At 56.8% G+C, this 12170-nt stretch overlaps 1 pseudogene; it reads right to left on the reverse strand.

Moving 5' to 3' along the window:
* Window positions 1-206: 206 nt before the first annotated feature.
* LOC123953718 lies at window positions 207-404 on the reverse strand (annotated as a pseudogene).
* Window positions 405-12170: the final 11766 nt, after the last annotated feature.

Genomic DNA, 12170 nt, shown 5'->3' on the forward strand with positions numbered 1-12170 from the left:
GGCTATACACTAGAAGGCCCAAAGCATGAGGTTCTGATCTTGCAAGGAGAGGGATTTCCATGACGTTAACGATGATGATGGCAACATGGTGATAGGGAGAAGTATTGACCCTTTTAGTTCTGGGCACTTCGCAGATGCCAGGCACTATGACCACTGACCCCCTTCTGGCCTTCATCCCCCTTTTTTTTTTTTTTTAAATGACAAAGACCACTCCGTGCCATCCTCTCCCGCTCGCTCTCCCAAGGGAAGAGGAGGACAATTATGGATGACAAAGGGCCATTGCAGAGCTGGCTTCCCACTCGGGAGGGAACCCTGCATCTTCCTCGTGGTTTCTGAGGCTTTAGATGTCCAGAGAAACTTCTCCAGTAACAAACTATAGAAACGATCCCTGAAAAGACAGTCTTGTCCTCCCCTTGGATCGTTTCCTTCTCAGCAACGTCACAAAGCAGGGGCATCGTGAACACTAGCGGACAGCTAGCTGGTAACTGAGGCTCAGAGAAGTTGAGTCACTTGTCCAGGGCCACACAGCTTGGAGTCTGTGGGGCTGAGGCACGAGACAGGGCTGGCTCACTTCTGATTACACTGCAGCGAGGAGAGAGACAACGAGGCAGCGGGACTGTGGGGAGTTCTGGGTGGGAGGGCCTCTCCTCCGGGCCAGAAGGCTATGAATAAATAAATGTCTGATTAAGCCCAGGGGGAATTCCACCCTTGGAGCAGGTGCTTTTAAAAAAAACGAGATTGATTCTTGTCTGTGAACAGAGGTTGGCCTGGGCAGACACCCAGATGCATGGGGATTGGTCGAAATGACCTCTAGCGGAGACCTCCTAGGAATTAGAAGCAGGCCAGAACATCTACGGGTTCCTGGCTGTGGAGCCAGGCTATGGGTTCCAATCCCAGCTCTGATTTTTCCTGGTAGGAGGTCCATGGTGGTCAAGTTCCTGCAACACTCCGTGCCTCAGTTTCCCCACCTGTAAAGCTGGACTCACCCTGTAGGAGCGTGCTGACTATTCAGCGAGCTACACAGGTCTTCGAAGGGCACCTGAGGCAGCGAGGGATGCCCGTTTCTATTCAGCAAGATCCGCGTAGCCAAGTCCAACGGCCAGGACGCCTCAAGGCGGGCACTGGTAGGTCTTGGTAGCCTGTAGTCCGCTGCTGGCCCTCCTTCCCAGGAAACGGCTGTGTTTTGATTACAGGAGGAGGGTCTGATGGTCGGACACCCAGAGCAAAGGGGGCCCTGTTCTCTGGCACCTGTCAGGCAGAGGCCAACCCTGGCTTCCCAGGGGGCAGTCAGAGAAGATTATGGCAGGGGTTGCCCAGCCCTGGGCAAGGTGCCCCACCCTGGGGGAGCACAGAAAGGGAAGGGGGCCCTGGGGAGGTCCTGTTCCGAGTCTGCCCATCTTCCCCCTTAAATGCAGAGGGCCCAAACTGTATGTGGAACGTGAAGGAGAGGTGGCCAAGCGTGGTGTCCACGGAGCCAACAGAACTGCCCTCGGCCTGGCAGGGGGGCGTGGTGGGTCCGAGGCTCAGCTCTGCCAACTTTTGCTGTGTCACCCAGGATGCGTTGCTGCCCCTCTCTGAGCTCATTCCAAGAGTCTTTTAGAATCCAAAGTGTTCAAGGGAGACCATCACAGGGCCTCTCCGGTTCCACAAGTCTAATCAGAAAACTGGCTTGGAGCCCAGGAGTCTTGTGTCCCAGACTCCGGCCCCTGCTGCCTCCCCTCAACCTCAGACCTCACCTCCAGCTTCTCCAGCCACCCTTCCCTGCAGCTCCCCTCGCCCAAGTCCCAGCGACGCAAGCCTCGCGGACGGAGGGTGAGACAGCCCAGCAGAAAATGTCATAGATTCTTGGGGGTTGTGGGGTGGTCCCAGCCTCCCCCTCCCTGTCTGGCTGTGGGGCCAGAGGAGAACTCACCTGGGCAGAGCATCTTGGGGTCCCCTCGGCCTGGGACACAGATAGCACTGCTGGGGCCCTCTCTGGCACAAGACTTACCCCCCAGTTCCCGCTGCTGGAAGGGCTGGTCAAGCAGGCCCTCAGGTGCCAGACCGTCCTTCCCAGGCACAGATTTTCCTGGCATCTGCCTGGCAGGAAGGGCACTGGCTGGGGGTGGGGCAGTGGGGCAGGGAAAGATTGGGGGAAGGCGGCTCCTGTCTCCTAGAGGGCTTGTCTGCAGCCCCCAAACGCACTTCCTTTGTAGATGCTGTGGGCCAGGGGTCCAGGAAGCCAAGGCCCTCAGGAGCCAGGAGAGGGCTGATCCGGGAGAGACTGAGATGAGCCCAGGCCCCTACCCCATCATGGCCCCCACCCCACCCCGAAACGGGGCCAGCATGGCCCAGGCTGAGGTGTTTGCTTTTCCTCTCTCTACACTGACTCCATTCAGAGCAGACTTTCTCCACCCCCGGCCAGCGGCCAGCAAGCCAGGGCACCAGGGAGAGATCGCCACCCCCACACTCCCTCCTTTGCAAAATGCCCCCCCCCCCCACCAAATGCCATCTTCACTTCAGGGAAATGGCATCTCCCAGGACTTCCTAGTTTTTGAAGGGGGCATTGCAGACGTAGGGAGCCTGGGGAAGAAAGGGCCCACCCCAAAGGAGAAGAGGGAAAGAGAGAAGGGGCTGGTGGGAAAAGAGGCATGAAGGGATGCTGGGAAAGAGAAGGGAACAGAGGCCACAGAAGGGACTGGCAGGGAACCAGAAAAAGGGGCTCCTCAGGGAGGAGGCCCCAGGAGAGGTGGGGTGGGGAGGAGCACAGTGTGGGGAGCCACAGGCAGAGACTGACCCAGGAGGCAGGAAGCGCCTTCGCAGGGCCTCAAGCCTGGCTCTCTGCCCCAAGGCACGGAAAGGGTCTGAGGCCGCCCCTGAGGCTGGGCGCTCCTGACTCCCACCTGAAATCCTTGGGCCAGGGGCCTGGGTGAGGCTTTGACCTGGTCTGAGGCCAGGGGAAGGAGGAGGGTGAAAAGTTTCCCCAAGTCAGAAGGCCACGGGGGAGGCATCTCAGGGGTCCTGCTCTTTGCTCTCTCTGACTGTCACGTTGGTACATAAAGGGGGTAGAAAGGTCAGCTGTGGCCTTTCAGGTCTGTGGGAAAAACTCTGCCCACTTCCCTAATGCATATTTATTGGTGTGAGCCGCTGGGGTGGGAGGAAGCCCCCTCCCCACCCGCCTCCCTGGCCAGGCCAGGTTAGCACTAAGAACTGGCTCCATGTCACCGAAATCCTACTCTTTGTCTCCAGATTGGCTCCAGAGTCCTCCCCCTTCCCTCCTCCCCTTGGCTCCCCCCAACCCCCCTTTGGGGTTGCCAAGCAACTGTGGAAGGGTAGCTGAGATATTTTCTTTATTACAAGCAAAAGCAAGACAGTATCATGGCCCCAGGAGGGGAGCAGGGTGGGGGCTGGGGAGAGGGCGTCCTGTATTCTGGGGGGAACCTCACTACCTTGGTGTGCTCTGGGCTTGGACAGAGGGGGAGACTCAGAGCCTTCTTCTTCTCAGAGAAGGTGAGAATGGAAGGGAATGGTGGGAAGGGCGGGTCCACACACAGGGATCCAGTCTGTGTAATGTTGAAAGAACCAGCCCCAGCCTCAGCCCCTCCCCAAGTCCCCCTCCCCCGTGAGTCCCTCACCTGTCACCCACCAGCTCCATTTTCAGGCTTAGTCACTTCCCACCTCTGGGTCTAAGTTTCCTCCTCGACAAAATGGGAATAATGACATGTGCTATTATCTCATTTAATGCTCGCATTGATCCCAAGATCCCAAGAGACATTTATTTTTCCCGTTTTACTGGTGAGGAAACTGATGCTCAGAGAGACAGGAAGTGACTTGCCAAGCAAGCCGGTAAATGACAGTAAGACACTTCAGCCCCAACTCCTTTTTTATTTCTTTTTTTAAAGTCAGCTCTATGCCCGACGTGGGGCTTGAACTCACGACACCAAGATCAAGAGTTGCATGGTCTAGGGACCACCGAACCAGTCAGGAGCCCTTCCCCCGCAACTCTTTTTTATAAAAAACGTTTTTTTAGTTGTGACATTAGTTTCAGGTGTACAACAGGGTGATTCCACGTCTTATAGTTAGGCTGTGTCCACCGCGAGGGCAGCCACCATCTGTCACCCTGCAACGCTATTACAGTATCACAGACCGTGTCCCCAAGGCTGTGCCTTCCATTCCCACAACTTACTCATTCTAACGTAACTGGAAGCTCATACCTCCCACACCCCTTCACCTGTTCTGCCCATCCCCCACCTCCCTCCCCTCTACTCAAGTCTTTTTTTTTTTTTTTTTTTTTTTTAAGATTTATTTGACAGACAGATCACAAGCAGGCAGAGAGGCAGGCAGAGAGAGAGAGAGGAGGAAGCAGGCTCCCAGCCAAGCAGAGAGCCCGACGCGGGGCTCGATCCCAGGATCCTGGGATCATGACCTGAGCCGAAGGCAGAGGCTTTAACCCGCTGAGCCACCCAGGCGCCCCTCTACTCAAGTCTTTATTTATTTTAGAAAGAGAGAGAGAGAGAGCGCCCAAGTGTAAGTGGGGGAGGAACAGAGGGAGGGAGAGAGAGAATCTCAAGCAGATTCCCCGTTGAGCGCGGGAGCCTCACGTGGGGCTCGATCTCAGGATTGATGAGAACTTGACCTGAGCGCAAACCAAGAGTCGGAAGCTCCACTGACGGAGCCACCCAGGCGCCCCTACCCCACTCTAACAGCAACTTTCCTGAGGTATAATTCATACACCATGCGATCGCCCAAATAAAATGTACCATTTAGGGGCGCCTGGGTGGCTCAGTGGGTTAAAGCCTCCGCCTTCGGCTCAGGTCATGATCCCAGAGTCCTGGGATCGAGCCCCACACCAGGCTCTCTGCTCAGCGGGGAGCCTGCTTCCTCGTCTCTCTCTGCCTGCCTCTCTGCTTACTAGTGATCTCTGTCTGTCAAATAAATAAATAAACTACTAAAAAAAAAGTTCAAAATGTACAATTTAATGGTTTCTTGTATGTTCACAGAGTTGTGCAACCATCAGCTCAATCAATTTATGATATCCACGTCATCTCCGGAAGAATCCCTGTGCCCGTTAGCCTTCCTTCCCCCTTCCCCCCCCCAACTAACCCTGCCTCCCATCCTAGGCAACCACTAATCTGCTTTCTGTCTCTATAGATTTGCCTGTTCCGGATATTTCTATAAATGGAATCAGACAATATGTCCCAGTCCACTTCCAATGGCCCCAAGCTCACTGGGTGCCAGGGCGACTGAGTACCAGGTATCAGGGTGAACAACGTGGGCTTTGCTGTTAGACAGACTCGGGTCTAAAACTGAGCTCTGCCGCTCAGTAGCTCTGTATCTGACTGCGGGGGGGGGGGGGGGGTGGCTTCCTCTCTCCAGGCCTCAGGTTTCTGATCTGTAAAATGGGTATTTCTCACAAAGCCGTAGGGATCCTAAAAAGTGTTCAGCCTAGCACCGTGCTGACGTATAGCGGTTGTTGGCTGGCTTACAATGATCCATGCATCTAGTTATCCCTTTACTGGGGCATTTAATAAAGTTTAGCCCTTTCTAAGACTCAGGCATTGCTCTAGGTGCCAGGGACAGAGCAATGAACAGGACGTGGTCCCTGCCCGCAAAAAGCACACAGGCTAGTGGACAAATAAGACAGCGGGTGAGGAGAGGCTTACAAAGCGATATGTGTGATGAAGACGAGAGCACAGGTGATCGGATGAAGCACAGGTGGGTGGAGGTCGCTTTCGTTGGGAAAGCTTCCTTGTCCTGTCACCATCTCCTGGAGAGGAGCTTTTTTTAAGAAATCTCTACACCCAGCATGGGGTTTGAACTCACGACCCCGTGATCAAGAGTCACATGCTCTACACACTGGGCCAGCCAGGAACATTATCTTTTATAAACTAGAACATGCTATGCAGGGCACAGGGGTTCTTAGGGTCCCCTCTGGGTGGGGACCTTGGCCTGGCTCCGTTATCTTCTGTGAATGGGGACATGTGAGGTTGGCAATTCATTTCCGAAGGTCACCAGCATGTAAGGAGCCCAGCCGCTCTTCTGCTCTTAGAGAACTCTCAGCACCGGCAGGGCCTGGCCTGGGGAGGCATGATGATGCGGGACAGGGCTCTTTAGTCCCTCGCAGGCCATCCTGAAACAGGGATCGATAGCAGCATTTGGGGACAGGACTCCAGGGTCGGAAATATTGTGCCCGGAGCTACGACCTGACTCCCACGCCCCCAGCTGGGTCCCTGGGCACTTGTCTGCCCTGCTCCACGTCATGGGCCTATTTCTGAAGCACAGAGGCCAGGCTGCCTCGGGAAGTCTCTTCCCGCCTCCTTCACTGTGCCCACCCCCAGCAACGTGTGCTGCTCTGTATCTCGAACCTCAGCTGATTGGCTATATTCACGCTTCCAGGCGCTCTAGTCGTCTTTCATCCAAGCGTGTCCCAACACCTATTTTTTTCATCCATCTGTCCATCCACCTATTCATCTAATTATTACTCCAGTAAGGCACCCGCCCAGTCTAGTCATTCCTTTAACAGGTGTTTACTGAGCATATCCTCTGTCCTGGGCACAGTGTTTGGTACAATGACAGTTCTGGGGGCATAGAGCAGGCTTAACGGGCGGTGTGGACAACTTCGTTACCTCCTTCCTGAAGTGCTGGTCTTTTTTTTTTTTTTTAGATTTTATTTATTTATTTGAGAGACAGAGCAAGTGAGCACAGAGAGGGAGAGGGAGAAGCAGACTCCCTGCCAAGTAGGGAGCCAGACACGGGGCTCGATCCCAGAGACTCTGGGATCATGACTTAGGCCGAAGGCAGACGCCCAACAGACTGAGCCACCCAGGCGCCCCTGTGTTGATCTTAATAAGGCAGAAGGTAGGGCGCCTGGGTGGCTCAGTGGTTTAAGCCGCTGCCTTCGGCTCAGGTCATGATCTCAGGGTCCTGGGATCGAGGCCAGCATCAGGCTCTCTGCTCGGCAGGGAGCCTGCTTCCCTCTCACTCTCTCTGCCTGCCTCTCTGCCTACTTGTGATCTCTCTCTGTCATAAATAAATAAAATCTTAAAAAAAAAAAAGGCAGAAGGTAGAGCAGAAGTTACAACAGCTGAATGCATGCAGGAGCCTGAACTAGTATCTGTGTGTGTGTGTGTGTGTGTGTGTGTGCGCGCGCGTGCGTGCACGTGGGTGTGTGTGTATTAGAAGGCAGTGATAAAATCTTAACTGCAAGCAAATGCAAGGTCTGTGTTTGGACCCTCCCAACACCAATACCGTCTCTAAGGAGGCAGGACAGGCCTAATGGCTCCATTTCACAGAGGTAATAACTCGAGTTCAGTTCAGTCTATTGGTATTCACTTGCCCAAGGTAATGCTGCCTCTTCCAGAAGGGTCCTCAGGTCCTGTTGGAACGAACTGTTTGGTCTTTTATAATCTCTAATAACTCCGCTAATATTTCAGTTAGAGAGTTTTTCCTGCTCCTTTCACGGGGGCTGGCTGGCTGTGTGCCTGTCCCCTTGTCCCCTGGATGGATGCTTCTGGAGAGGCAACAGCAGACGGTTCATCTTCCTCTTCGCCCTCCCCCCAGCCTCCAGCACTGAGTACACCTCAGATAGCCACTAAATATTATTCATTGCCAGGTGACCTTCCTGAGGTCACCTGCCTGTCAAGAACACAGTTTGGGACCCTGCTCTGCCATCTTCTAATCCCAGGCCACCACCAGCTGTCACCTGCAAAACAGCAGTAGGAGCTCAATGGGTCTCCTGTCATCCAGCATGCCCCGTCCCCCACCCCACCCCCATTCTCGACACAACAGCCTCAGCAAACCTTTAAAAATGTAAATCTGAACTTGTCAGACCCTCCAGGATCCCCACTGTGTTTAGGATAAAATCACAAATCCTCCCAGTGTCTGACAGGGCCGGGCAGGGTCAACCCAGCTTTATCTGGCACTTCCTCTTCCTCTCTGCGCTCCAGCCACGCTGAATGGCTTCCCTTCCCACTCTCCCAGTTCTTTCTTGCTTGTCAGCTTTGGGGCGTGCCATGCCCTCTGCCTGGAACAGTGCCCGCCTCAGCGGCCGGCAGCCTTCACCTGACTCCCCACTCCAGGGGGACTGGGGTCCGCCCCCACCCCCACCCCCCGCAGCTTTAGCGGGGCCACTGCCCATGGCTGAATCCCCGACCAGCACACAGTAGGCATTCCAGAAATATCTTTCCAATGACTCGTGTGATAAGACCCTTCTTGACTCCTCAGTTTCCCTGAGGATGAGGATGAGGCCAACTGACCCTTCTCTGCCCAGGACTGACGGCTTTAAATAGCTCTGACATACCCTGGAGGTGGAAAATGTAGATTAGATTGTAGAATGTGGCTTTCTGAGGAGGCGGCCCCGGGAGCTCCGCACAGCGTGCAGAGACCACTCTGGCCAGCTCCGTCAAGGTTGTGTTCCTGGACTGGACTGGGTCTGGGGCTGGATTTCTAAGACTCGGGTGTCTTCTGGGTCTTACCACTTTGCGTGTGCGTTTCTACAAATCCTGTCAGTATCTCTGCCCCGCTGAGCGAAGGCTGGAAACCAGCGGCCAGAGAGTTCCAGCTCTGGCTCGGCCGCCTGCCAGCTAGCGGCTACGAACTTCACTGCCTCTGGTCTCAGTTTCTTCATCTGTAAAGTGGGGCTGCTAATAGTATCCACTTCTCAGGATTGTTGTGAACAGTCCACAGGCCACTGCCTTCAAAGTGCTTAGTTCTTGGCACTTTAAGTATTTGTTGTGGCTATTATTATTATTATTATTAGATGGCTCATTCCCAAGAGTTGGGACCTGGTTAGCAGGGTTCTCTCTCCATGAAACCCTAAATTGAAGTACTGCTCCCCAGAAGCAATATTTTTTTCAACTTCTTGTAAGAAACTCCAAGAGGCGTACGTGATTCACGTTTAAGCCAGCGGCGGATAATAAGGGACACTCAGTGATGGGCGGGGTGGGGGGGGGCGGCCCTGTGCCAGGCTCCAGAGGCAAGAGTAGTAGGATCCACTTCTTGTCTGGTGAGAATAGACAAACTGATGATCGCAATCCTGTGGCCAGATGGGCAGAGGAGAGGATTTCAGGGTGGTGACAGGGGTCCTCTGAGTGTCTGGGGAACCCTGGGGTGGACTGAGGACCGCAGGATGTATGGGCAGAACGGCCACACTCTCCGGGCCCGGGGTGTGGGATTCCCTGGGAAAGACAGGCTGAGCAGTGCGGGTGAGGAACTGGTTTGTATTCCTCCAGCTGACAGAACCTTCTCTGTGCCAGACCTGGCTGGGCTGGGGGTAGGGGCACACCAGACCTAGACAGAGCCCCAGCCCTCCCGAACCAGTGGTCTGTCCCGTGGAAGAGACAAGATAAACATTAATAGCATCCCCGCTCCTCTCACCCTCCTCCTACTCCTCCACCCCCCACCCAGCCCCCTCCACGCGGAGCTGAGGTGTCCAGGAGCCTGCAGGAGGTATCCTGGGAATCAAGCCCTTGTCCTTGGTCTGGGGAGAGGGCAGTCTCCAGATCCCTAGAGGGGGTGTGGTCTCTGGAGATGGCATCTTCAGCCTGGGGGCTGGGACTACATGCCCTCCTCCCTTATCCCTGAGCAGAGCCTTTTGAGGGGTGACCCTCTGACCTCCAGACTGTTCCCCCTCACCCTCTAGCTAGAAGCCCCTAGGGCAGCAGCTTAAAGGAGGGCTCTGGAGGCCCTCAGGTATAGCTGCATATGGGAGGCCAGGGTTGGACCTGGAAAAGCCTCTGGGGTCCCCTGAGCACTCCTGGGGAGCTCAGCCAAGGCCAGGGGGCCTGGGTCAGGTCCATGGGAGTGCAGCACCGAGATGCCGGTGCCTGGCCCAGGACGAGGGAGGGGGCGATGGGCAAAGGGTTCGGCCTAGGGAGCAGGCAGGGCACTGGGAGTCTAGGGCGCAGGGTGGGGGTGGGAGGGCGAGGGGTCCTGCCGGTGCAGGGGAGGGGGGCGCCCCCGGGGAGGGGCACGCTATGTCTTTAAGAGCTGCCTGAGCGCAGGTTGCAGCTGCCTGGCCAGCCCGAGAGACAGCGGAGATTCATTACCCGCCGACACAATGACCATTGATGGCCCCGTGGCGTTATTCAAATCCAGTACCAATTGCAGCCGAGCCCCTTTCTCCGCGCCAGGCCCGTATTGTTGGAGCGGCCCACTAAAAGCCCGCCCCGGCCCCGAGCCGCCAGAGGCGCCCGCTCGGGTTCAGCCCTACGCCTCGCCAGCCCGCCCGCTCCCAGCCCGGCTCCCCGGGCGCTGCAGGTGACCCGGCGGCGCATTCCAGCGCTCCCCGCCGCCCCGGCCACCGCTACCGCTGGCGCCCCGGCCGCGACTCAGCCACAGGGAAGCGGAGAGCGCCGGAGCCGGTGCGTGCGCGGGGCTGGGCGGGGGCGGGGACCCCACGAGTCCAGCAGCCCGCACCTCGGGCTCAGAGACCCGGCCTTGGGCCCCTGCTTTCCGGATTCCCGGCGAGCCCAGGGAGCGCAGGCTGGGGGCGGGGAGAGGGGAGTTGGGGTTCCCCGGGCCTGACAGAGGAGATTCCCCCGACTCGGGGCGGCGCAGAGACCCAACGCGGGCTACTCTAGGGACCCCGGGCCGCGATCGAAGGAGACACACGCCAGGGGCGATGGGGATCCCCGCGCAGGGTCGGGATCCGCGTGCTTGTTCGTCCACCTTACCGCGGGGATGGGCCGCGACCGCTGAGCGTCTGCGAGGTAGTCGGACGCGCAGCTCCGGAGATCTCCTGGTCCGGCGCTTTTAAGGAGCCAAGCGGAACCCCGCACGCAGGAAACCGGGGCCCCGAACTCGGGGGCTTCGCCACTGATTGTCCAAACGCAATTCTTGTACGAGTCTGCGGCCAACCGAGAATTGTGGCTGGACATCTGTGGCTGAGCTCCGGGCGCAACAGGGGCAGAAGCCGCAGGGACCAAGCTCGGCACCGGCGAGACCCCTCGGGGGAGGCGGCTGGCTGGCCCCAGCGCGACGATCGCGGCCCCAGCCAGGCGCGCAAAGGAGGGACGCCGGTCCCTGCCACCAGCGCCGCCATCCTCATCCTCGTCGTCGTCGTCGTCGTCCTCCTCCTCCTTCTCCTCCTCCTCTGCGGGTGACCAGTCGTGGCTGGCGGGGGCCTCCAGTCGATAGCGTCGTTTTTCCCTTTTTCAAATTTCGGCCGGGAATGAAGCTGGCACGCCGCGGCGGGACACGAATGTGGTCCGGGGAGCCTGCCCTCGGCCCGAGCCACAGCAAGTCAGGGGCGAAAGAAGATGCCGGCAGAAAACGCTCACTAATTCGTTTTGAATCGGTTTTAACCTAGCCCCGACCAATACCCCCCTGAACAAAACAGCCTAAACCAACCCCTAAATCCCAAATAAACCGACCCTTCCCGCCAGCCCCTCCAGACGGACCGATGGGCTAAGCCTCCTCCAGCCGCTGCAGGACTCAGGAGTCCGAGAAGCGTCGGGAATGGTGCGCTCCAGCCGGGCGATCCCCTCGGCTTTGGAAACAACTTGGACAAACGAATCCTTTTCATTAAAGACAAATCTTCGGAGATAGTGGGGTTTACTTATTCATTTATTTTCTCAAAAGTGGGGGTTCAGGAGTTGTGGGGGGCAGCTGGGCATTGCTGGGGCTGAGCCCAGGTCACCTGTTCCTGACCTCTGTCCTGCTGGGGACCGAAAATGACCCAAAATGCTGCGAAGCGGGGCTTGGGGCAGTTTTAGCGACGGTGCGGAGGACCCGGTTTTCTTAGTGTAGGGTCCTGCCTTACTCCTCAGCATTAATCGGGGTGCCCTGGCAGAAGGGGTATCCCGAACCTACTCTCCCTCTTCCCAGTGCAGGCAGGAAAGGAATTTTCTCCTCCACTTTCCAGGACTTGGACTCCCAGGTGGGACAATGGGCCACTCCAGTGGGACTCGAGGCAAAGAGGGACCTCCAGGTTACAGGAATCAGTGCGATTGTAGGGGGCCATTTCAAATCCCTTGCATCGTTCCCTAACATGGAGACCCTGACCTCAGCACCAAGTTCCGCTGGTCATAGTGCCTTTCTAGACAAAACTCAGACCCAACACTGGCCTCAATTTGCACTCAGACCAGCTCCTACCCATAACCCCAACATGGCTGGCCCCTGCCTACACATACCCAGAGGCTCTCTCCCCACAGGCTGCTGAAGAGAAGCCCAGAAGCCAGGGGTCGTGTGGC

The sequence above is a fragment of the Meles meles genome, chromosome 11 (assembly GCF_922984935.1).
Source record: "Meles meles chromosome 11, mMelMel3.1 paternal haplotype, whole genome shotgun sequence".
NCBI classification, from domain to species: Eukaryota; Metazoa; Chordata; class Mammalia; order Carnivora; family Mustelidae; genus Meles; species Meles meles.